General features: G+C 38.2%; 2 pseudogenes across 2 annotated transcripts; one reads left to right on the top strand and one right to left on the bottom strand.

Annotated features, from left to right (window-relative positions):
* The first annotated feature begins 4,382 nt into the window (after positions 1 to 4,382).
* Positions 4,383 to 5,079, top strand: LOC308649393 (eukaryotic translation initiation factor 4E-like; annotated as a pseudogene). The gene has a single exon. The product of its transcript is annotated as a eukaryotic translation initiation factor 4E-like (transcript).
* Positions 5,080 to 15,763: 10,684 nt separating this feature from the next.
* Positions 15,764 to 20,966, bottom strand: LOC308649392 (HLA class II histocompatibility antigen, DQ alpha 2 chain-like; annotated as a pseudogene). Its single transcript has 4 exons — positions 20,880 to 20,966; positions 16,977 to 17,194; positions 16,160 to 16,441; positions 15,764 to 15,926 (listed from the first exon to the last, which is right to left on the bottom strand). The product of its transcript is annotated as an HLA class II histocompatibility antigen, DQ alpha 2 chain-like (transcript).
* Positions 20,967 to 24,666: the final 3,700 nt, after the last annotated feature.

Raw genomic sequence — 24,666 nt, 5'->3', positions numbered from 1 at the left:
TTCCTTAAAACTCACAGAACATTAATTTAAATATAATTCTTTACAAGAAATAATTGACTTGTCTGTGTCTTATGCTCTATTTTAATATATTTTTACGACTTGTTTTCTTTAATGAATGATGGCCTTCTTCCTTTTTCATCTCTCAAACCATAAATTATGGTTTCAGTGGAGAAAAGTCAGCGTTACCACAATTTCCCTCTCAGTCAGCTGTGGCCAGGAGTTTTCAGAAAATAACAGAGTAATCCAAGTAACTTCCCTCACTATGTCTTTTTCTATGGTTTTATTAATTCATGAATGGCATTCTTTTTGTCTCCCAATTAACTTAGCTATATTGTCTCCATATTTGTTGCTCTCACATGCAAAGTTGGTCCCTGCTTTAGGAGTTGCACTTACTGTTCCTGCTGACAGGAGTGGTTTGCTATAGATTTTGAATAGTTGGCTTTTTCTTGTCATTCAAGTTTCAGTTCAAATAGTATATATGACACTAGCCATACCTACTCATTCCCTCAATTATATTTTTTTTCTTAAGGGAGCATTCATTACCATCTAACTTGGAATATTACCTGGCTCATATTATGTAATAAAACAAGTAACATATGTATACATTAATCTCACTAAGACGTTAACCCCGATTTTAAATGACACAAATCACTATAATATATTAGCATAAAATAAAATGCAGAAGAAGGAAATGAGCATTGAAGATATGTGGGACATTATCTAATGGTTTAATATCATTAAAAATATTCTAGAAAGAAGTGATAAAGGATGCAGGAAAGGAAACAGATAATGGCAGATAACTTTCTAAAAAACAATTAAAGACAAAACACAGGTTCAAGAAACTCAACTTGAACCATAACATAGGCAAAAAAATGCCTTTAAATAGTATGAATAACTTGCTGGAAACCAAAAATAAAAGGAAAAGCTTTCAATTTATGAGAGGAAAAATGCATTATTTTCAATAATGAATGAGTTAGGATTAACTTTCAACAAAAGAATGGAATCCAGAAAACAATGGAAGACATCATTAAAATCCATCAAGATCATCCTTGGCCTCCAGAGAAACCTAGAATCCCCAAATCTTCTAAAACATTCTTTAGCAGTAATGCTCAGAATCTTTCTGTACTGGCTAAGTTGGAACATAGCCCACTATAGTCTCTCTTTCCCAGTGATCATAATGAAAAATATTGAACAGAATGTGTAAAGTGCCACCCATGGACCTTGAAAAGTAAACAGTAGCAGGAGGGAAGTGGAATCTGAAGAAATGGCAGTCAGGGAGGGGGTCCTGGTTCTTCTCTCTTTTCTCTCTTGGCTTTGGCTCCGGTAACTGTGGTCATGGAGCAGAGAGAAGAAACTCCCAAGGCACTCCCTGTTTCTAGCCAGAAGATTGGAAAGGGGAAAGTTATAGAGAGTATGTGGGAAATACACCTTGTTTGTTTTTGTTTTATTTTCTTTTTTCTTTTTCTGTTCTAGCTCTGTCCTGGGTGTGACCAAAACCAAGAAGCTGCACTAAGGTGCAGTGGTGGAGGCATTAAAAAACCCAAGAGCAAAACCCATTTGACAGGCATAAAAACTGTGATTTATGGAGGTTGAGGATATTTCCACATTTTTCTCTCTTCTATTTTGCCATTTTGCCTCAAAAGCAGCTCTAATTGTGTGGAATTATATAATAGTACTGGAAACTATTTTGAGAGAAGCTCATCTTTCTGGACTTAGAAACTGGTAAAGGGACCCATAGGAACTGAAGTGTGTGGAGAAATGACACAGAGGAGAGAGATGTTCTATGAATTCTTCACCATAAACCTTGGGGATCCCAGGCTGCACCTGAATGGCACAGTCTTCCACCAGCTCACCAAATGCGTTAGTAACTGGGCTATGAAATAACCACCATCCAAGTGCCAGACAAAACACTGAGTGGCATATGCTCAGGGCAGGCACAGAGCAGCATTGCAAAGGATTAAGAAACTGTATTGACATCAGTACTACCATCTACAGAGATCAGACAGAGCTTGCCTTCTAATTCTGATGATGTTAGTTGCCTGCTAAAGCAAAAATTTCAACATTTCTCAGAGGCTTTAATAGAACACAGAGCTGACATGTATATTCAAGATATGCAGAATATAATCTGAATTTATTTGGCACACAAATAATCCTGGGTAACATGACCACTTCTAGAAGTTTTTAGCATAATTATTTTAAAAAATGGAGATTGTTGTGGTGGCACATATCTATAATTCCAGTGACTTGTGAAGCTGAGAAAGGAGAATCACAAGTTCAAATCCAGCCTCAGCAACTTATCGAGGACCTAAGCAACTTAGTGAGACCCTATCTCTAAATAACAAATAAAAAACTGGCTGGGGATGTCACTTAGTGGTTAAGTGTCCCTGGTTTCAATCCCCAGCACTCCCACCCTCCAAATAATTTGGAATAAAAAATGACTTAAATAAAATAAGAATTCACTATCAAATTTAATAGTACAATGGAAATGACAGGTAAAAGTGCAAATGAATTTGAAGATGGGTGAATATCCAGTATACAATTTGAAGAACAGAATGAGAATTAAAGAAATGAAAAGAGATTCAGGGACCTGTGGGACAATAGCAAAAGGTCTAATGTTCATGTCACTGGAGCCCCAAAGATGAGGAAAAAGAGATTAGGTGCATAAAATGTACTTGAAAAAGAAATAAATTCATATTCAAATACAGACATTTATAAACTGAAGAGGCTCAGTGAACCCTAGAAAAGATAAAATAAAATAAAACAAGCACCAGAATCATTCTAATCCAATTACTAAAGATTAAAGATAAGAAGTCTTCAAAAGAGCCAGAGAAATATGATAAACTAAATATAAGTCAACAATGATAGCAAGGTGAGGCGACTGAGGTGATGATACCTGTGGTTCCCATCAGGGAAACCAGCTGGGCAGGTTGGAATGCTGACCCAGAATGAGGGAAAGCCCAAATGTGAGATAGAGTCAAAAGACTATGAATACCAACAGCAGTTTTGGGGCTATCAGGGATTGGAATATCCTTTAATTACCTTCTTTATTAGGTCTTATATAATGACTATAATCATCCAAAAGCATGAAGACTCAGTGATAAAATAGGTTTAATGAGGGTTGTCATTGGATCTTGGCAATAGAAGGGCTGGAATATGGTGCCTCCACCATGCCATTGTGGTCCATGTGGTGTCAGCTGCAGCTGCTGTGGGAGGTTATGAGGAAATTCAGACTCCCTCCCTCAAGCACATCTTGTCCTGCTACTCAGAGCTATCTTCAGGAGCCCATCTGGCCTATGTTAACGTGTAGCCTAGGAACTTAAGGGTATCAGTGCCCCTGGAGGCAGTCGTCAACCAATAGGGGTAGAAGACAATAGGTAAGACTTTTGTCCTTCATGTGATGGTTAGGGAAGGTGTTCTGCCTACTGTGCAGCAATATCATCTCCATTGCCCAGAGTAGCAATTTTAACAACACATTCCTTTTTTTGTGTGTTTTCCCCTCCTTTACCCTTTCCCTTTTCTTTTCCATCATTCTTGTTTCCAATAAAACCACCTGTACCTAAGTCCTTGTCTTAAACAGTTAGTTATCTGTGTGATCGTCATTAAGGGACAGGTTAAAGGCCAAAGAGAAATATGCTAAACTTTATGTTTTACCAAGAATGTGGACCTACTTAATTATCCCCCTCAATCTATAATTATTTTTTCTAATATTATTTCTTATCTCAAGATCAGTAACAAGTTTACAGTAACATTTATTCCCTTGTTAATTTAGAAAGACAAGAAGTCACTAGTTTTTCAGTATGATGGAGTTGTTGAAACTGTTGTCCTACATTGCTTATCTGAGAGACATGTGTCCCCTTTACATGATCTACAGAACCCATAAACAGAGTCTAGAAGCAAAGGAATAACTTATCAACCCCTTTGGTATTTTATTATCAATACATGCAAGATACCTCTTTTTCACACTTTGGCAACACAAGAGAAAACAATTTATTTAGATCTAAATCATTTCTTTGTTCTTTTTGTCAATACAAACCTTGAAAGAAAGTGATTCTGATGAAGCTACCAAAAATTAGAATATAACATTCATGCTTTTAACAATGAATATCTCCAAGAATGAAATCTGAACCAAACAGATCTTCTGGGTCACAGGATACCAAACCTTAATTTATTATTTTTAAATTTTGCTTTCCTGCTTTTTAGTAACTTGCTATACCACTTCCCTCTTTCCTTATTTCTTTATAAGATTTTTGCTTTTCCATGAAGTACTCACCTCTTCCCTCTTGTTTTGATTTGTGTCACATGAGACCTGCCACTTCCAGTTTCAGGTCTAAGTTTGGCATTTGTAACTTAGCCTCAAACATCACTGGGGAGATTCATGTAGGATGGTGACTGTGGAACTGGGAACCACCCCTACTGCTAATCCCCTGCCTTCAGAGAAGGAGAAAACAGACTCTCATCAGGAGGTTGCTAACCCAGAACCCTATGTAAAGCATCCTCTACAGAATAGATGGGCATTCTGGTTTTTTTTTTTAAAGATAAAAGTAAAACTTGGCAAGAAAACCTTCTACTGATCTCTAGATTTGATACAGTTGAAGACTTTGGGGTTGTATAAAGCCATACCTAGTTGTTTAGTAATTTAATGCCTGGCTATGACTACTCAAATTTTAAGGATGGTTTTGAGCCTGTGTGGGAAGATGAGAAAAACAAATGGGGTAGAAGATGGCTCATGACACTGAACAAAAGGCAAAGACAAAGTGACCTTGACCGCTTTTGTCTAGAGACACTGCTGTGTCTTATTGGAGCAACTTTTGATTACCACAGTGATGACATATGTGGAGCTGTTGTTCATGTTAGAGCTAAAGGTGAGAAGACAGCAACATTGACTTACTGAATGTGAAAACATAGAGGTTGTTACACATATAAAGAGAGTATACAACAAAGATAGAGATTGGTTATCAGTCTCATGAAGACACAGCTACTAAGAGAGGCTCTACCTCTAAAAATAGATTTGTGTTTAAGAAAAGGCCTTCTGAGTGTTTTCAAAGAAGACTGCCTTCAGAAATAGAGATTTGGGGCTGAGGCAAAGCCTCTTCAAAAGCAGAGTGGACTGCATTTAATTTTTATTCCATCTAAATATTGCTAAGATGCAAGGAAGTCTCATTTACCTTTATCTAATGTTTTGATGTTCATTTAAAAAAAATTAAAAATAGAGTGTCCAATATTCCAAACAAAGAATTACAATCAACACAATCCCCCAGATTCCATAAATGCATTCCTGGCCCATTTTGTATTAGCTTAATAGAATTGCCATTACAAACAAGTTTTACCCATTGACACTATTCAAAAGGACTTGCATTTCTATACTTTAATAAGAAAAAATTGAGTTTATGTTCCATTGTATGCAAGGCTTATTCTGCTGGTTTGAAAGCATATGATTCATACAGTTTTCTAGAAATTTTCTTTGTTTCTTTTGACAGCATTATATTTATTGTACTCTTGTTTCTCTACTTGATAACAGTGATGATTCTAATTTCAGTTTTCCATTTCCCTCATGTAACTTGGGTGAAGCATCTAGGAATATGACACAAAAGTGGAATAAGTATTAATTTTATGCATATTTTATTTTTTGTAACTACAAAACTTTGCTACAAATATATGCATTTCTTTCAAATAAGGGACTTTGTGTGATTTCATGAACATAATTATGGATTATAAAAAAGTAACATCATAGTTACATTTCTTTTTTTAAAAAATATTTATTTATTTATTTATTTATTTATTTATTTATTTATTTATTTTTTATTGGTTGTTCACAACATTACAAAGCTCTTGACATATCATATTTCATACATTAGATTGAAGTGGGTTATGAACCCCCAATTTTACCCCAAATGCAGATTGCAGAATCACATCGGTTACACATCCACAATTTTACATAATGCCCTATTAGTAATTGTTGTATTCTGCTACCTTTCCTATCCCCTACTATCCCCCCTCCCCTCCCCTCCCAACTTCTCTCTCTACCCCATCTACTGTAGTTCATTTCTCTCCTTGTTTATTTTCCCATTCCCCTCACAACCTCTTATATGTAATTTTGTATAGCAATGAGGGTCTCCCTCAATTTCCATGCAATTTCCCTTTTCTCTCCCTATCCCTCCCATCCCATGTCTCTGTTTAAAGTTAATCTTTTCTTCCTGCTCTCCCTCCCTACTCTGTTCATAGTTGCTCTCATTATATCAAAGAAGACATTTGGTATTTGTTTTTTAGGGATTGGCTAGCTTTACTAAGCATAATCTGCTCTAGTGCCATCCATTTCCCTGAAAATTCTATGATTTTGTCATTTTTTATTGCTGCATAGTACTCCATTGTGTATAGATGCCACATTTTTTTTATCCATTCATCTATTGAAGGGCATCTGGGTTGATTCCACAGTCTGGCAATTGTGAATTGTGCTGCTATGAACATCGATGTGGCAGTATCCCTGTAGCATGCTTTTTTAAGGTCTTCAGGGAATAGTCCGAGAAGGGCAATAGCTGGGTCAAATGGTGGTTCCATTCCCAGCTTTCCCAGGAATCTCCAAACTGCTTTCCAAATTGGCCGCACCAATTTGCAGTCCCACCAGCAATGTACAAGTGTACCCTTTTTTCCACATCCTCGCCAACACTTGTTGTTGTTTGACTTCATAGTGGCTGCCAATCTTACTGGAGTGAGATGGTATCTTAGTGTGGTTTTGATTTGCATTTCTCTGACTGCTAGAGATGGAGAGCATTTTTTCATGTACTTGTTGATTGATTGTATATCCTCCTCTGAGAAGTGTCTGTTTAGGTCCTTGGCCCATTTGTTGATTGGGTTATTTGTTATCTTATTGTCTAATTTTTTGAGTTCTTTGTATACTCTGGATATTAGGGCTCTATCTGAGGTGTGAGGAGTAAAAATTTGTTCCCAGGATGTAGGCTCCCTATTTACCTCTCTTATTGTTTTTTTTGCTGAGAAAAAACTTTTAAGTTTAATTAAGTCCCATTTGTTGATTCTAGTTGTTAACTCTTGTGCTATGGGTGTCCTATTAAGGAATTTGGAGCCCGACCCCACAATCTGTAGGTCGGAGTCAACTTTTTCTTATATCAGACGCAGAGTTTCTGATTTGATATCAAGCTCCTTGATCCATTTTGAGTTAACTTTTGTGCATGGCGAGAGAAAGGGATTCAGTTTCATTTTGTTGCATATGGATTTCCAGTTTTCCCAACACCATTTGTTAAAGATGCTATCCTTCCTCCATTGCATGCTTATAGCCCCTTTATCAAATATAAGATAGTTGTAGCTTTGTGGATTAGTCTCTGTGTCCTCTATTTTATACCATTGGTCCACCCGTCTGTTTGGGTACCAGTACCATGCTGTTTTTGTCACTATTGCTGTGTAATATAGTTTGAAATCTGGTATTGCTATACCGCCTGATTCACACTTTCTGCTTAGAATTGCTTTTGCTATTCTGGGTCTATAATTTTTCCATATGAATTTCATGATTGCTTTATCGATTTCTACAAGAAATGCCGTTGGGATTTTGATTGGCATTGCATTAAATCTATAGAGAACTTTTGGTAATATCGCCATTTTGATGATGTTAGTTCTGCCTATCCATGAACAGGGTATATTTTTCCATCTTCTAAGATCTTCTTCTACTTCTCTCTTTAGGGTTCTGTAGTTTGCATTGTATAAGTCTTTTACCTCTTTTGTTAGGTTGATTCCCAAGTATTTTATTTTTTTTGAGGATATTGTGAATGGAGTGTTTTTCCTCATTTCCATTTCAGAAGTTTTGTCGCTGATATACAGAAATGCCTTTGATTTATGCGTGTTGATTTTATATCCTGCCACTTTGCTGAATTCATTTATTAGTTCTAGTAGTTTCTTTGTAGACCCTTTTGGGTCTTCTAGGTATAGAATCATGTCATCTGCAAATAGTGATAATTTAAGTTCTTCTTTTCCAATTTTTATGCCTTTAATTTCTTTCGTCTGTCTAATTGCTCTGGCCAGTGTTTCGAGAACTATATTGAATAGAAGTGGAGATAAAGGGCATCCCTGTCTTGTTCCGGATTTTAGAGGGAATGCCTTCAACTTTTGTCCATTCAGAATAATGCTAGCCTGAGGCTTAGCATAGATAGCTTTTACAATGTCAAGGTAAGTTCCTGTTATCCCTAGTTTTTCTAATGTTTTGAACATAAAGGGATGCTGTACTTTGTCGAATGCTTTCTCTGCATCTATCGAGATGATCATATGGTTCTTATCTTTAAGTCTATTGATGTGGTGAATAACATTTATTGATTTCCGTATGTTGAACCATCCTTGCATCCCAGGGATGAATCCTACTTGATCATGGTGCACTATTTTTTTGATGTGTTTTTGTATTCGATTCGCCAGAATTTTATTGAGGATTTTTGCATCTAGGTTCATTAGAGATATTGGTCTGTAGTTTTCTTTCTTTGAGGTGTCTTTGTCTGGTTTCGGAATCAGGATGATGTTGGCCTCATAGAATGAATTTGGAAGAGCTCCCTCTTTTTCTATTTCCTGAAATAACTTGAAAAGTATTGGTATTAATTCTTCTTTAAAGGTTTTGTAAAACTCCACTGTATACCCATCCGGTCCTGGACTTTTCTTGGTTGGTAGTCTTTTGATGGTTTCTTCAATTTCATCCATTGATATTGGTCTGTTCAGATTGTGTGTATCCTCCTGACTCAGTCTGGGCAAATCATATGACTTAAGAAATTTATCGATGTCTTCACTATCCTCTATCTTATTGGAATATAGGTTTTCAAAATAATTTCTGATTGTCTTCTGTATTTCTGTAGCATCTGTTGTGATATTGCCTTTTTCATCCCGTATGTTAGTAATTTGAGTTCTCTCTCTTCTTCTCTTCGTTAGCATGGCTAAAGGTCTGTCGATCTTATTTATTTTTTCGAAGAACCAACTTTTAGTTTTGTTAATTTTTTCAATAGTTTCTTTTCTTTCAATTTCATTGATTTCCGCTCTGATTTTAATTATTTCTTGCCTTCTGCTACATTTGCTGTTGTTTTGCTCTTCCTTTTCTAGGGCTTTGAGTTGGAGTGTGAGCTCATTTATTTGTTGGTTTTTTCTTTTTTTGAGGAATGACCACCAGGCGATGAATTTTCCTCTTAAAACTGCTTTCATTGTGTCCCATAGATTCCGATATGTTTTGTCTGTATTTTCGTTTATCTCTAAGAATTTTTTGATTTCCTCCTTTATGTCTTCTGTAACCCATTGATCATTCAGTAATATATTGTTCATTTTCCATGTGATGTAGGATTTTTCCTTCCTTCTTTTATCATTGATTTCCAGTTTCATTCCATTATGATCAGATAAAATGCATGGTATTATCTCCACCCCTTTATATTTACTGAGGGTTGCCCTATGGCATAATATATGGTCTATTTTTGAGAAGGATCCATGTGCTGCTGAGAAAAAAGTATATCCATTTGATGATGGTTGATATATTCTATATAAGTCAGTTAAGTCTAGGTTATTGATTGTGGTATTGAGTTCTATAGTTTCTTTATTCAACTTTTGTTTGGAGGATCTGTCCAATGGTGAGAGTGGTGTGTTGAAGTCACCCATAATTATTGTGTTGTGGTCTATTTGATTCTTGAATTTGAGAAGAATTTTTTTTATGAATGTCGCAGCACCATTATTTGGTTCGTAAATATTGATAATTGTTATGTCTTGTTGGTGAATGGTTCCTTTTAACAGTATATAATGACCTTCTTTATCCTTTTTGATTAACTTAGTCTTGAAGTCGATTTTATTCGATATGAGGATGGCCACCCCTGCTTGCTTGCGAGGACCGTGTGCGTGGTATATTTTTTCCCATCCTTTCACCTTTAGCCTGTGTATGTCTTTTCCAATCAGATGTGTCTCCTGGAGGCAGCATATTGTTGGATTTGTTTTTTTAATCCATGATACCAGCCTATGTCGCTTTATTGGAGAGTTTAAGCCATTAACATTCAGAGTTACTATTGATATATGGTTTGAACTTCCATCCATGATTGATTGTTTATCCTTTTTTAAAAAAAAAAAATTTAGTTTGTTTCACCATGGTTGTCTTTCCCCTCGCCCTCTGTCTTTACTGAGGCACTTCCCACTGATGGTTTTGGTTATTGTTTTTCATTTCTTCTTCATGTAGTGTTTTGCTCAAAATGCTTTGCAATGCTGGTTTTCTGGCTGCAAATTCTTTTAACTTTTGTTTATCATGAAAGATTTTTATTTCGTTGTCATACCTGAAGCTTAATTTTTCTGGATACAGGATTCTTGGTTGGCATCCATTGTCTTTCAGTGTTTGAAATACATTGTTCCATGACCTTCTTGCTTTCAGTGTCTGTGCTGAAAAATCCGTTGTTAACCGTATTGTTTTACCCCTAAATGTAATCTGTCTCCTTTCTCTTGTAGCTTTTAATATTTTCTCTTTGTTCTGTATATTGGATATCTTCATAACAATGTGTCTTGGCGTTGGTCTACTGTGATTTTGTGTGCTCGGTGTCCTGTATGCATCTTCAATTTGTATATCTGTTTTCTTTTTTATTTCTGGGAAGTTTTCTGTAATTATTTCATCCAGCAGGTTACTCATTCCCTTGGTTTGAATCTCTGTACCTTCTTCTATCCCGATGACTCGTAAGTTTGGTTTCTTCATGTTATCCCATAACTCTTGGATGTTTGTCTCGTGATTTTTTACCAGCCTTTCTGAGTTGGCTAGACTCTTTTCAAGATGGTATATTTTGTCTTCATTATCTGACGTTCTGGTTTCTACTTGCTCCACTCTGTTAGTGATACTCTCAATTGAGTTTTTAATTTGGTTTATCATTTCCTTCATTTCTAGAATTATTGTTTGATTATTTTTTATAATCTCTATCTCCTGATAGAGATGCTTAACTTCTTCTTTTATCTGTTTATGAAATTCATTCTGAATGTGTTCTTTCGCTGCTTGAATTTGCTGTCTTGTATCCTCCTTAAGGTTCCATTCCATCTGTCTAAGGTGTTCCTTGAGTTCTTTATATGACCATTTTTCTGATGACTCCACGTCCTCCTGAATATTTAGGCTGTCCTGCATTGTTTGTAGTCCTTTTCTTCCTTGTTTTTTGAAGCTGCTCATGTTACTTCTTGTTCTGTTTGACTGCTGGGTTACTGTTTACTCCTATAAATTAATTTGATGTTTGGGAGGAAAGGTATTTGAAGGGAAGGGGTGTAGTCACTAAAGAGAATGAGAGTAGGCAGGTAGAATTCAAGGAAAGAGGGGATAAGAGAAATGAAAAGACTAAAGAAGAAAAAAATAGGAACTAAAAAAGAAAAAAAATTTAAAAAAAATAATAATAATTATTAAAAAAAATAATTAAAAAAAATTTAAATTAAAATTAGTAGCAAAAAAAATTTTTAAAAAAATATTTTGTAAAAAAAAATTAATTAAACAACAAGAAAGAAAAAAATGAAACTGAAAGAAAAATCCAAATCAAAAAAAAAAAAAAAAAAGAAACTAATAAATGCCGTCTTAGAGTTTGATTAACTTCTCTTCCAGTAGGTGGCACTTTGTCCACCAGGCCAAGTTTCTCCTGTCAATACGCGGGAACCAATCACTGTGCAGCAGCTCCTCCCAGACTGGGCGAGTCTCCAATCCTGAGTGTCTAGGGCCTCCTCTTGTGTCTAGTCACTTCCCACTTTTTCTCTAGCCAGGCCCCTCTCACCACAATACTGGCTACAAGCCAGGTCTGCTGCTCCCGGGAGCCCTGTTTTCATGAACGACTGGGCACACTCTTCCAGTTTGCCATTCCCTCAGACCCTAAGTTTGTAGAGCTTGGGGCTGAGAATCCTCAGCGGATTTTACTTGCCCTCCTGTATCCACTTCCCCGTAGCTGGTGCAAGAGACCTCAGCAGTCAGCCCTGGTGGGTGCGGTAGATCCGCGCCGCGGGGACCCGCACCACCTCTGATTCCCTCGGGCTGGCTGCAGCACTCGTGGGAGAGCTGGGAGGGGCCCTTGCGGGAGAGCTGGGAGTGGCCCTTAAGGTTTTCCCGATGTGTGGAGAGGGAAAGCTGTGGGATCACACACCTGTAGCTGTCGGTTTCAACGAAGTTATCTCCTCCACAGCAGTCTGATGACGTTGTTTCCCTTTGCTGGGCTTCGTATGATGAGAAGGGCTGACCAGTTGTTTCAGCCGGATGGATTAATGCCGAGTCATAGCTGTTTGTCTGCAGGAAGCAGGTGACCGGGAGTTTGAATTCAGCGGATCAGGGCTCAGTGCGTGTTCTCGGTTCACTTGGATTTTAAATTGTCTCTCATCTTATCAGCTGTTTCATTTAATTCGGCAGCTCATTCGCGCGGTGAAGAGTCTGCTCTATGATGCTCTGTGGGAGGCGGTGGCAGCAGCGGCGGCGGCAGCGGCCTTCGGGACCCCCGGAGAGGGGGTGCAGGTTGGGGGAGGGGAGGCGGCGCCTCAGGCCGTGGGGGCCGGGTACCGGACACGCGGGAGAGCGGGCGGGGTGGGGGAAAGAAATTGAAATCTAGATTTAGAGACTGAGCTTGGGAGGAGAGACAGCTGGGGAGAAGCAAGGCGGAGAGGCGGAGAGGAGAAGGAGATGGGGCCGATAGAGCCGTGCACCTGGGGCTGCCGCCTTACTGCTCGCGCTGAAGTCGTGATGGATTCCCTCCACCTTGGCTCATGACTTGATGTTTTCAATCACAGGCCTAGGCTCCGTCCCAGGCATCGGCTCCTCGGGGCTCCGGTGGTGCGGGCCTGGCAGCGGCGAAACCACACTCAGCTGCCCAGGGACCTCGGGGGTGCTCGAGCGGCGGGGGCCGCTCGGCACGGGCGCTGCGGACTGCTCGGCGCGGGCGCCGCGGACTCGGCAGGTCCAGGTCCCACGTCGGCGACGCGCCCTCCTCCTCCTCGCGCGAGGCGGGACGCGGCTTTGGCGCGGCCCGGTCCGAGGCGCCGGCGGCGGCGGTCGGGGTGCGGGGCCGTTCCGCTCCCTCCGGCTCCGGCTCCGGCGGGCCTGTGGCGGCGGTGGTGGGAGCGCGGAGGCGCGGGGCGGCCTGTTACCGGGCAGCGGGGAGGGACCGGCGGCGCTCAGGGGAGCGCGGCGGCACGGCCGGCGGCGGCGGCTGTGGCTCCTCTTCTTCTTTCCAAGCCGGCACTGTGATTTCTTCCAGTCCCTGGGGACCCTCAGTCTTCAGCTGAAATCGGGGCAGATGCTGCTACAGGAGCTGTGGAAAGGCTGATCTAAGCTTTCCATCGCTGCCCGCTGCATTCAAGCCGCCATCTTGCCCGGAAGTCCCCGCCATCTTCTTAAAAAATATTTATTTATTTTTTAGTTTTCAGCAGACACAACATCTTTGTTTGTATGTGGTGCTGAGGATTGAACCTGGGCCGCACGCATGCCAGGCGAGCATGCTACTGATTGAGCCACATCCCCAGCCCCATAGTTACATTTCTAACTAGAATTAATATTCCTGATTTCATATCTTTATGCTGTATTTTAACACTTTGTATTACTTAGATAATATTGCTTTGATTAAAAATGGCTCAAGTAAAAAAGCAGTCCCACTCATTTTAAGACAGTGTACAAAATGGTAAATAAAATGTATACAGTGAATTGTATTTTAAACAAGAAAAAAACACTGGGATATTTTTTTGACTATTTTCCATCATAAGAAATTCAGAAATTATATGCTATGACCAGCACAGCCAAATTGGTGGTTCTGGTGAGGGGCCATAGGGAGTTAGAAAATATAGAGATTCACACATGCATATTTTGCAGATAAAGCTGGCAACTGGTGGAGCATTGCTCTCTGATGGAGAACAGATCTAGAGAGTTACACCAGCAATATTTATTTATGTATGTCTCATTATTAGGATAAAGACTATGCAAGCATTATTCTTTATAGTCAGGAAAATTACAGAATTAAAAACATCTGTGCAGCTTCTCCATAGTTGCAATCCATACCGCAATGTGCAATGTTAGGAGCAATTGTGCAGTGCTCAAGAGGGTACATTGGTTAAGCTAGCAGGCTCAAAAGTAGCAGAGCTGGTGAAACATTGTTGTTGTCTAGCATGAGAATTCCTCTATTCCCAGGAGCTGTGTACCTGAGATCAAGGTTGAAGCTGATAAGCCTCTTGCACAGAGCCTCCCCAGGCAGGGCATTACTATAGCAGCTAGGCATCCTGTATCCTCGCACAGGAACCTGGTGTGCCACAGATATAAGGTCATCAGAGACCCCCTAATCTCAGTCACTGCTTTCCCATTCTCTGTCACTGCTCTCCACAGTTTTAGAGTATTTTATCTTATGCTGCCATATGCAAATATCTCATGCACCTAGACTAGGTCCTTTAGTGAAAATGGTATGAGTTAGCATCACCATATCCTCAAAAACCTATTTTGAGGTTACTGAAGGGCATACATTTAAAATATTGGGTGATTAACATGTTCAGGAAATATACAATATTTTATATAATAAAAGTGCCTAACTCAATTTATGAGCTTGAGCATGGAGTGGATTTAAATGTTTTTATACTATTATAAATGTCCATAGGGGATGAGGCTCTAGCTGCCTCTGCTATAGGTGCCTTTATCCAGTATATTGCCTCTCTGTTTTTTTCATTGATGTTAGCCACAAAAGGAGCAAAGTATGGGGCACTTTCTGGGAAACACATAGCATTTTATTATTTTCTTGTTCTCACTTCTATCTTCTGTCTGACCAATCCAGAAAGCTTCCATCTCATCTGGGGTGAAATATGGGATCAGACATCTTGCACCATTTTGCCATCTTCACAAATCCAACATTTGTGGAGAACATTTTGACTTTATGTTCTTGAAAATCCAATTATGACTTTAAAATTATTTTATTTCATGTTTTTATTTCTTCCAGAGATTTTAGAATGCTATTTGAAAACTCAAAACTTAAGCATTGCTCTTTGTTTTTTCATAAAAATACTACTTTTAGGGAATAAATTATTCACTATATTCACTGAATTTTAAAATGGCAAAGAAAGAGTGAGAGCAAAAAGGAAATACAGAATGTGAAAAAATCTTTTATTATGATACAATATCATTTTGCTACTTCAGCTGTTTTTGTTATTAATATGGCCTGATAAAGAAGTTAAGAACCTAATAAATCTGATAAAATTTCAACAAAAGCTTTTCTATTCTTAAACATGACTTAAATAAGTTCTAGGAAAAAGACAGGAAAAGTACACTCTAAGCAAAGACACCACAGAAAAATATTTATTTAATTTTCACACAGATTTTGGATGAGGGTGACCAAAAGACCAGTAGGTAAATGGGTGGGACAGTTCTCTCTGTGAAAGGTAGGCAATCATATAAGACTAAGTTGGAAGATTTTATAAGAATAAGGAATCTCTATGGGAAAAAAATGTTTCATGAATTCCACTCAAGCAGGGCAGGGAGGAGGGCATGGAAGGAGCAATACAATAAACTAGAGCAGGAAGTGGGTCTAAGTCATATAGCAAGGCCTGCACAGAGAGCTAGAGTCAGCCAACCATTCCTCTTCTTTCTTGTAAATTGTGATTATCTGAAACAGCAGACAGTATGAGGTTGATGGTGCCTGTGCCCCTGTCCCAAGGTCAAGCCATTCTTCAATTACCCAGAAGTTTTCCAAATACATTCAGGCATACAGGATGCAAACCCTGCACTCCCAGCCTCCCCATCTCCAGTTCCAGATATGACATATCTGAGTCCTTACTTGTCTGTTTTCTAGGTTATCACACATGAGGTCCTTTGGTGGCTGGAAGTTCCGCGGGAGTGCAGGACTTGGATGATGAGGATGGTACCTACCACAACACCCATGAGGCCAAGAGCCAACCCCAGAGCACAGACCTCTCTATCAGCTCTTCCATAGGGGTTGGAAGCTCAGGTTCTGAGAAAAAAAGAAACATAGTCAAGGACAGGGTGTGTCTGTGGGGAAAATGGTGCATGTGTTTGAAAATGCACAAGACACCTAGACTTTGGGAAAGTGAAGTCACTTATTGGACAACTTTGCAATTGTGGGAAATAAAGTTGTGGCAATGGGGGTTAAAGGGTTAAGGCAAGAGAATTTAGCTTGGGGATAGAATTGGAAGGTAGACAAATGATGATGGGATTTCAATATACCCCAGTGCTTGAGGAGAAACTCTTCTAGGTACCAGTATTCCACCTTGCAGTCATAGAAACCCTCAGTGGAGGGGAAAAAAGCAAGGTAAGTGAACTTGAGGAAGCAGTGGTCACTCTTGGGATAGAAGGTGATCTCAGCAATACCTTCTGGAACTAAATGTCCATTGCAAAACCAAGTGATATTGATCACAGGAGGAAAGATGTTATCTACTAGACAGATGAGGGTGTTGGGAATGCCCAGGTTCACAGGAGATTTGGGGAACACAACCACTTCAGGGATTTCTACAACAAAAATAGCACACTTATTGGTATTTATGATAACTGTGCCTTGAGATTTTTAATCATTTTGGAGGAGTCTAGTATTCCTCAGATACTAATGAGATATTTTCTTGTCCTTTTAGAATAATTTTTATACCAGTTACGGCTTCTATTTTTTCCCTCTGAAATATAGAGCACATTCTTCTCTTTGGGAATCCACAGGGTGTGTGTGTGTGTGTGTGTGTGTGTGTGTGTGTGAGAGAGAGAGAGAGAGAGAGGGAGAGAGAGAGAGAGAGAGAGACCAGCTTAGAACTTCTTAGGCTAAGAAGTTGGGAATATCCTTGTGTAGGAATTCAAGGAGCATCTCATGGAACCTAGCAGAGGGATATTTAAATATTAAATAAATATGATGTGGACTAAGTATTTACCAATATGTGTACTAAAAAGGGGGAAGAATTTACTATGTAATGGAAAGAACAGCTACCCTCAGGAATGGAAGAGACCAGACCTGGACTGTGAGGTAGGTTGCAGTGAAGAGAAGCAGAATGTGGACACTTACCATTGGTGGCAGGTGTAAAGTTGAAATCTTTAATCAAAGTGTCCAAGTTTTTATTTGACCACAACAAGGTTTCTCAGGGCCTTCTGAATTTCAAATGTCGCAAAATTGTTAAACTCAGGCTGCTTCCACACAGTCTCCTTTTTTTCCAGGTCTACATAGAAAAGCTCATCTCCATCAAATTCATAGGTAAACTGGCCATAGTCACCATATGTCTGGTGCTGAAGAATAACCATTCCAGAGCATGATGATAAGAGTGGGCAGGTGAGATATAGGGAGAGGAAAAAAACTTCATAAACAAGAAGGCATAGGAAATATTGTGAATATTGCAGTGTATTTCTCTATTTGGTTGCTATAACAAAATATCATAAACAATCTGTATTATTCTGTTATTGGGCTCTCAAATTCATCTTTCCCAATTGCATTTATTCTATCTCAAGGGTCTCAGAGGGTTTTGACTTGTTTTGGCACCAACATAAAAGTCTAAAGTCCAAACTCCCATCTAAATATTATCTAAATTAGATATCACTGATTCAAGGTATTCTGAGGAAAATTATTCTCCAGTTGTGAAGCTGTGAAATCAAACATGTTGTGTTCTTTCAAAGTACAATGGTGGTGGGGGTGCGGGGCAGACATCCGATATACATGCCTGTTCCAAAATGAAGAAGTAGGAAAAAAGAAAGGAGTGGCAGGTCTTGAGCAAGTCCAAAACCTTGCAGATAGAAAATAATTTTCTTTGGTTTGACATTTTGACCTCATGGGTCTTTCCCGGGGTAGTATTTGGGCCTACAAGGCTCCAGAAGGTACTGACCCCATGACTTTGGGAGGCTCCACCTTTATGCCAGTTCTTTATGGCAGCCCTATCTAGGTATTGGCTATGTGCCTGGGTTGTACCACCCTGTATCTTCTGGGCATTACTCTAATTGGGGCTTTCTGCAGTGACTTCAGTGTTTCCAGGGCACTTTCCCTCTAGGCCTTTGCTGGATGGTAGCAATGCCAATGACCTCTGAAATGCATTTGAGGTCACTCTTCCATTGCCTGGGATAACAGGTCCTGGCTTCTCTTTAGATGGCTGACTAATCTTGCCATTGTCTTTAGAGTAGCACCTGGCTTTGGTTGAGATGACTAATCCATACTAATCTCCTTATCAAATGGTCCCTTGGCAATAGCCTGATGTTTCCCAAACAGGCCTTCTCATTTTTAACAATATGTATAGGCTGAGGATTATCCAAATATTGAAGTTCTGCTTATTTTTTATTATCAACTTCATTTTAAGTCATTTATCATATAGTACAAATAGCCAAGAATATTCAAGTTGCACCTCCAACACTATGCTCAGAAATTTCCTTACTCAAACATACAATTTAATTTCTCACAAGATCTACCTTTTAGGAAACCCTAGGATACAAACACAATTCAATCACATTCTTTGCCATAATGAGGGTCACCTTTACCACAGACAGTTCCTAATAACATTTTCTTCATTTCCAAGTGAGGCCTCATCAGACTAATCTTTACTTCTGAAAATCTACAAGCAATTTTTCAGGATTACTTTGATTCTTAGGTATTTCTTAGGTATTCACTAAGGAGACTGAGGCTCACTCTTTATAGCTCTCTTCTTTTTCTTTTGGGCCTCCAGAAGAATCGTCCTTCACATTCTGTCCATGATTGTGTGGACCTTTTATAGCACACAGCAGAAAATCTTTGCAGCCTGTATTCATTTTGCAATTCCAAAGCTTTTTCCATACTGGTTACACTAGTACTGTACCCTTTTCCTGGTACCTATTTTCTTTTATATATATATATATATATATATATATATATATATATATATATATATATATATTATTATTGGATGTTCACAACATTACAAAGCTCTTGACAAATCATATGGTCTATGGCCATACCACCCTGAACGCGCCCGATCTCGTCTGGTACCTATTTTCTATCTTAGTCCATTTGGGGTTGTTTTAACAACATTCTATAAACTGGTTGAATTATAAATAGCAGAAATTTCTTTCTCTTAATTCTGGGGCTTATAAAAACCAAGATCAGGACACCAACAGATGTCACTTTTGCAGAGCCTATTCTCTAGAAAGCCATCTTTTCACTATAACTTCATGTAGCAGAAGGGGCAAGTGAGGCTGGGTGCAATAGCGAATACCTGTAATCCCAGTGACTCAGGAAGCTGAGGCAGGAGGATTACAAGTTCAAAAGCAGCCTCAGCAATTTAGCAAGGCCTATGAAATTTCATGAGACCCTGTCTCAAAGCAAAAATATAAAGAAAAAATTGGAGATATACTCAGTGGTAAAATACCCCAAAGTTTAATCCCTAGTACAAAAGAAAGAAAAAATAAAAAGCCAGTGAGAATTCTTAGAAATATCTTAAAAGGGCACTTGTCTCAGTCTAATAACCCAATCTCCTAAACCATCACTTCAGAAGGTAGGATTTGAACATACAAATTTGGGTAAAGGGACTAATAGCATGTGGTTTCCTATTTTGCATAGTCTGATGTCAAAGTCCCCATTTCTGTCTTTTCCCTCTTCAAGTTATTGAGAGACAAGTTTTAAAAATTGACTGTTTTAAATTTTAATTAACCAAAATTATATTTGTTTTCATGCAAATTGTCTTTTCCATGATATTGTATACTTGATGAGAAATAGGTATGTTATGTCTTATTCCCTTCTGTACCTTGAGTACTTAGTAAACTTCATGGCACATAGTAGGAATTCAGTAACATTTGTTAGATAAATAAATAGATGATGATTATGAAATATTTTAAAGATTTCACTCTGTTTCATTTTTAAAATTCTTTTCTTTGCTTGGATTTTTTTGGGGGAGGTTAAACTTTAATGATTCTTTCAGTGACCATGACATAACCGTATAAAGGGCTAGAAAGGAGGCTGATATGTATTGGGCTGAGTTATAGATTAAGAAGGTATTGTGGAAATGGAACAGGAAATCAGAGAGAGTTAAAGAATGATGTAATTTAATCTGTTTTGCCCTCCTTCTAGTGCTTTGATGGTTAGGTGTGACAGGACTTGGAGTATGGGCTGACCAGCTGAGACTAACTTATTTCTAAGTCCCTAGGGTTTCCATCACACATTATTCAAGTTTTCTGAGACAAAAAAAAAAAAAACCCAAGATGTTACAATTATAATAATGCCAAATCTTGGCACTTATAGAGCTCATTATTACTTAGAATACATATTTGATTATTTATTTTTATTTGTGTGTTTCTCCAAATATTGTGTTAATTAATTATACACATGGTAAACCTGAAGATCAACATATGGAATTGACTTGCTCAATGTCATTCTAATAATCATTTTAATTTTTCCCATTCTAATGATCTTCAGACAAATTTATTCTACTTGCCTCTAAAGCCCAAACTTGGAAAATATAAATTATATTGGAAACAAACTAAAAAGTGACATACTATTTTCTGTATGGCAGAAACATTTATGGACATAGTTATGGTAAGAAAATGGATAAAAAAGAATAAATCAACAATTGCTTTGAGAAAGACTTTAATGTGGGTGAGGAGTTGTGGGTTCCTACTCGGGTGCTGTGAAAGGAAAGCAATATACTTGGAGAAATCTCTGATTTCAGGAGTTATCATAAATTAATGGTGTAATCATAAATTAATACTGTAATAATGCTTGAGTATATCATTTGGTTCTGACTTTAGAAAGACAATAATGCCCTTCGTGAATACTCAGTGAGAGGTGGACATTGTAGAATTCAGTTTAGTCTACTAAGATTAGGTTTTAGGGGTTTTGTTTCTTGGAGGGAAAATAAGTATAACAATTCAGATTCAGGGGAACCGTGGTTTCATATACTACTATGGGGCAACAAATTCAGTCAAATTATTTCAATTTTCTTTCCCAGTCCTAATCCTCAACCATGTACTCATCCACTATGTCTTCACATCCACAGGGGCTCCCAATGGCCAGCAGGGTGAGGGCCCCCAGAATCAGAGCTTTCTTCATGTCCACCCTCCTCCAAGGGAAACCTCAGAAGTCACTTTTCTGAATGGGGGAAGGGATGATAACTGTCCAAGAAAGTGACCTAAAGAGAACTCCTGGAAGAAAGCATTAGGAGGAGCCCAGAGCTACCCTTGCTGTCTGGGGTTTCAGCCCATTAGAGAAACCCCTGGAGCTGACACCTCAGTTGCCAGTTGAAGTACTTTTACAAAGAGACCTGGAAGGAGCCTGTGAACTTCCCCTGTTTTGAATGCTGTAGGAGCACAGATTCACAATGGAGCAAAGGGAACTTTCATTCTGTAGATGGAGGAGAGGAACAGAAACCTCCATGGACCCTGGCAGAATGTGCAGATCTAGGGAGGAGCCTAGAGGTGGATGTTGCTGGGAAGCCTCATGGATGGTCACTGTATGGTGTCCATTGAGTCCATATTAATTATGACTGCTCCAGGAAATCTTCATTGTGTCATGTCCCACTCCACCCCACTTCACATCCCTCCTCCTAGTGTTTTTGGTGACTGGGACATTAGAGAAACCAAATAAGCAAAATTTTGTTTTCCATGTGTTTTTCTATATTTTGGGTTAGCTTTATTCTCAAAAAGATCTCGATTAGTAGGAATCAAGGAACATTTTATTTTGCCCTACTTCTGTACTTCCAATTAAGCAAGTTCTTCATTCATAGTCTCAAAAGCCCCAGAATTTTAAACATCTCTATTTTCAAATACTTAAAAATTTGTAGTATCAAGTAGAGCCACCCACACTGACATGTCCTTTTCTACATCTTCCTGATTTTTTTTCTGCTTTATGTGCTCCTTATGGTCTGTCTGTGTATGGTGTTACATATTTTAAGTTGAAGTTTGTGGATATGTTCATTAGTGATAACTGCCTCCATTAATTATGCCTCCCAGAAACTATGAACCCTTGTGGAGTTTCACATCTATCTAAAGTTAGCATTAAAACTTTTGGCATAGATTTTTAAAGCCAATGAAAATCTTATGCTTCACTATTTCCATAGATGCCTCTGTAATTAGAAGATATTTCTGGATCCACTGAGAACCTATTCCGTTTACTTTGTAGCTTCTAACTTTCTGTATAAAACACCATAATTGTTGCTTTTATTATTATAACTTACGTGCTGTCTTTACAAATCTCTTGATTTTATAGTAGTAGACCAAACACTTTTTGCAATTTGATCTATTAGTTTTTGATAAAAAATTTTGTTTAGTAGCCTGAAAATTTTATTTCATGAGATCTGAACACCATTAAACAGTGTCTAGTTTCAGAGCTCAGACAGAATAAAGGAAAATCCAGGCAAATTTCTGCTACCAAATAATAGATGGCAGATTTGTATGTGCATGCATGCATTTGTGTGTGTATTGTGCATGCAACTTTGAGGAAGGTTGGGGGAGATTAGTTACTTTTTCTGTTTTTCTGTCTCCTTTATCCATTACACTTTTTCCCCCTTTTTGGTACTGGGGATTGAACCCAGGAAAATTCTACCACTGATCTACACCCCCAGCCCTTTTTAATTTTTATTTTGTCACAGGATGTCACTTATTTGCCACAGCTGGCCTCAAACTTTTTATCCTCCTGTCTGAGCCTCCCAAATTGATGCGATTATCGGTGTGCATCACCAGGTATCCACTACACTTGTAACCACTTCTTCGATGTTTTGAGTTTAACGTGGTAGCTTTACATCCAGCAAAACAAAGTTCTTAACATAATCATCTGAGTAAAAAGAATGAATAACATTTTGAAAAATGACTAACACAAGGTTCCCTTTTATTTGATGAGGAAAGAAAGTGTTTCTCTTGCTAATTTAGTAAAAGGAGATGGAAGGTTAAATCATGTAAAATTTTCTAACAATTTGCTAGTATTCTCAAACATTAAGAAGTATACTATAGGCAAATATTATTTGATATAGAATGTTGTACTCAAACTGAATGGTATACCATGCTCATCCTTCTTTTCTTTAATGCAGGTTTTCTGAGTGATTCCCTGAACAGCACTCAAGTTAGTATCAGTCAACATGTATAATAAAATAAAAATCTGTATTTTTTCCATAACCTCTTTGTAGTCACAGCATCCACCTGAGGTCGAAGTTCATCATGGTAGCAGACTTGAGCAAGACTGAGGATAGTGCATGGACTTCATATTAAAAAGACAGGAATTTGGGGCTGGGGTTGTGGCTCAGCAGTAGAGCGCTTGCCTGGCACACATGAGGCACTGAGTTTGATCCTTAGCATCACATAAAATAAATAAACAAAATAAAGGTATTGAATCCATCTAGAACTAAAAGTGTATTTTTAAAAAGACAGGAATTTAAGTTCTCTCTCATTTATCAGCTACATAGCTTTGGACAATTGATGTACATAATTTGAGCCCTGTGATCTTATCTGTAAAACAGAAATGGTAAGTCTTACCTTATAATTAGTTGATATGTAATCTAAATCATATGTAAAAATACGGTGTTCATTTAGTTGGCATAAGCTCTTCATAAATCTCCTTCTGTCATTTTGGTGTCTGTAGAATTTGTAATGATAGACCTACTTTCATTTTCTCACTGGTAATTTCCCTTTCTCTCTTCTTTCCTGCAAGTTTATATATTTTTATTAATCATTATACAGTATCATCTTTAGTGTTTGATAATGCTTTTTGCCAGTTTTATTTTTCATTGGTATCTGCTTTTAGTTTATTTATTTATTTTCTTATACTTCTTTAGGTCTATGACTTTTTTCTACCTTCTCAAGGTTGAAACTCATATCACTAATTAAACATTTCTTAAGTCCCAGTGTACATATTTTAAAGGGATTAATTTCCCTTCTAGCTCTAACTTTAACTGATTCTCATATATTTTGATATAGTGTTGGTCCAACTGATGTGTTCACTTTGCTAACAATGTTCTAACTGTCCTTTTCTGATTTATGTTCCAAGGTAGACAAGAAACTCATATGTAACCCACTGTTACAATATAACCAAAAGGCAGAAAGTACTATGTATTTTGAATCAATGTATAAGTAGGGAAATAAATACCCAAATCTATCAAAGTCACATTGGATACTGGTTTAATGACTAATCTAATGGAGACTGACAGGAGAAGAAGGTAGTGCATGAAGGGCTTCAGTAGAATAGACAGTAAATCAACCTTGTGAAAATAACCTTCTATTCTGAGTAACGACATTTTGAAAACTAGCCTTGGACCTAGAATACAGGATGCTGTATTCCACACTTGTTGTGGTATTTAATGAAAGGGGCTTGAATGTGGAGAGAATGAGAGGTGATAGACTTGGGAAGGTGTTGATCTTGGGAGTAGAGAGGGGACTTCAATGATTTGGGCTCCTGTAAGAGACATAGCAGTAAAAATAAAAAGGAAGTAAGTGGAGGGATTGAAGTATTTTTAGAAACAAAAAGGAATCACAAAATCAGACCAATTAACTTCTGATACATTATTGAAACTGCACTGCACTGTACTAGCACCAGAGGGTGATCTTGAACTAAGAAACTCAGCAATCCACAAAAATCCTTCCCTTAATATACAAATCACTGTGCATGGCACAGGAAAATAGACTTCACAGAATAAACCAAAAACTATTTTAATAGATGTGATCTATTAAAGCCTCTGTAAGCTAGCATATAGTGTCTCCAATACAAGAATGAAGGGAAGAACAAGAATGACTTTAACACCAGTAATGAAGCCCAAGGGAACTGT

The sequence above is a fragment of the Spermophilus citellus genome (genome assembly GCF_964194105.1).
Source record: "Spermophilus citellus genome assembly, chromosome: 5".
NCBI lineage: Eukaryota > Metazoa > Chordata > Mammalia > Rodentia > Sciuridae > Spermophilus > Spermophilus citellus.
This window is presented reverse-complemented; position numbering and strand designations above follow the sequence as displayed.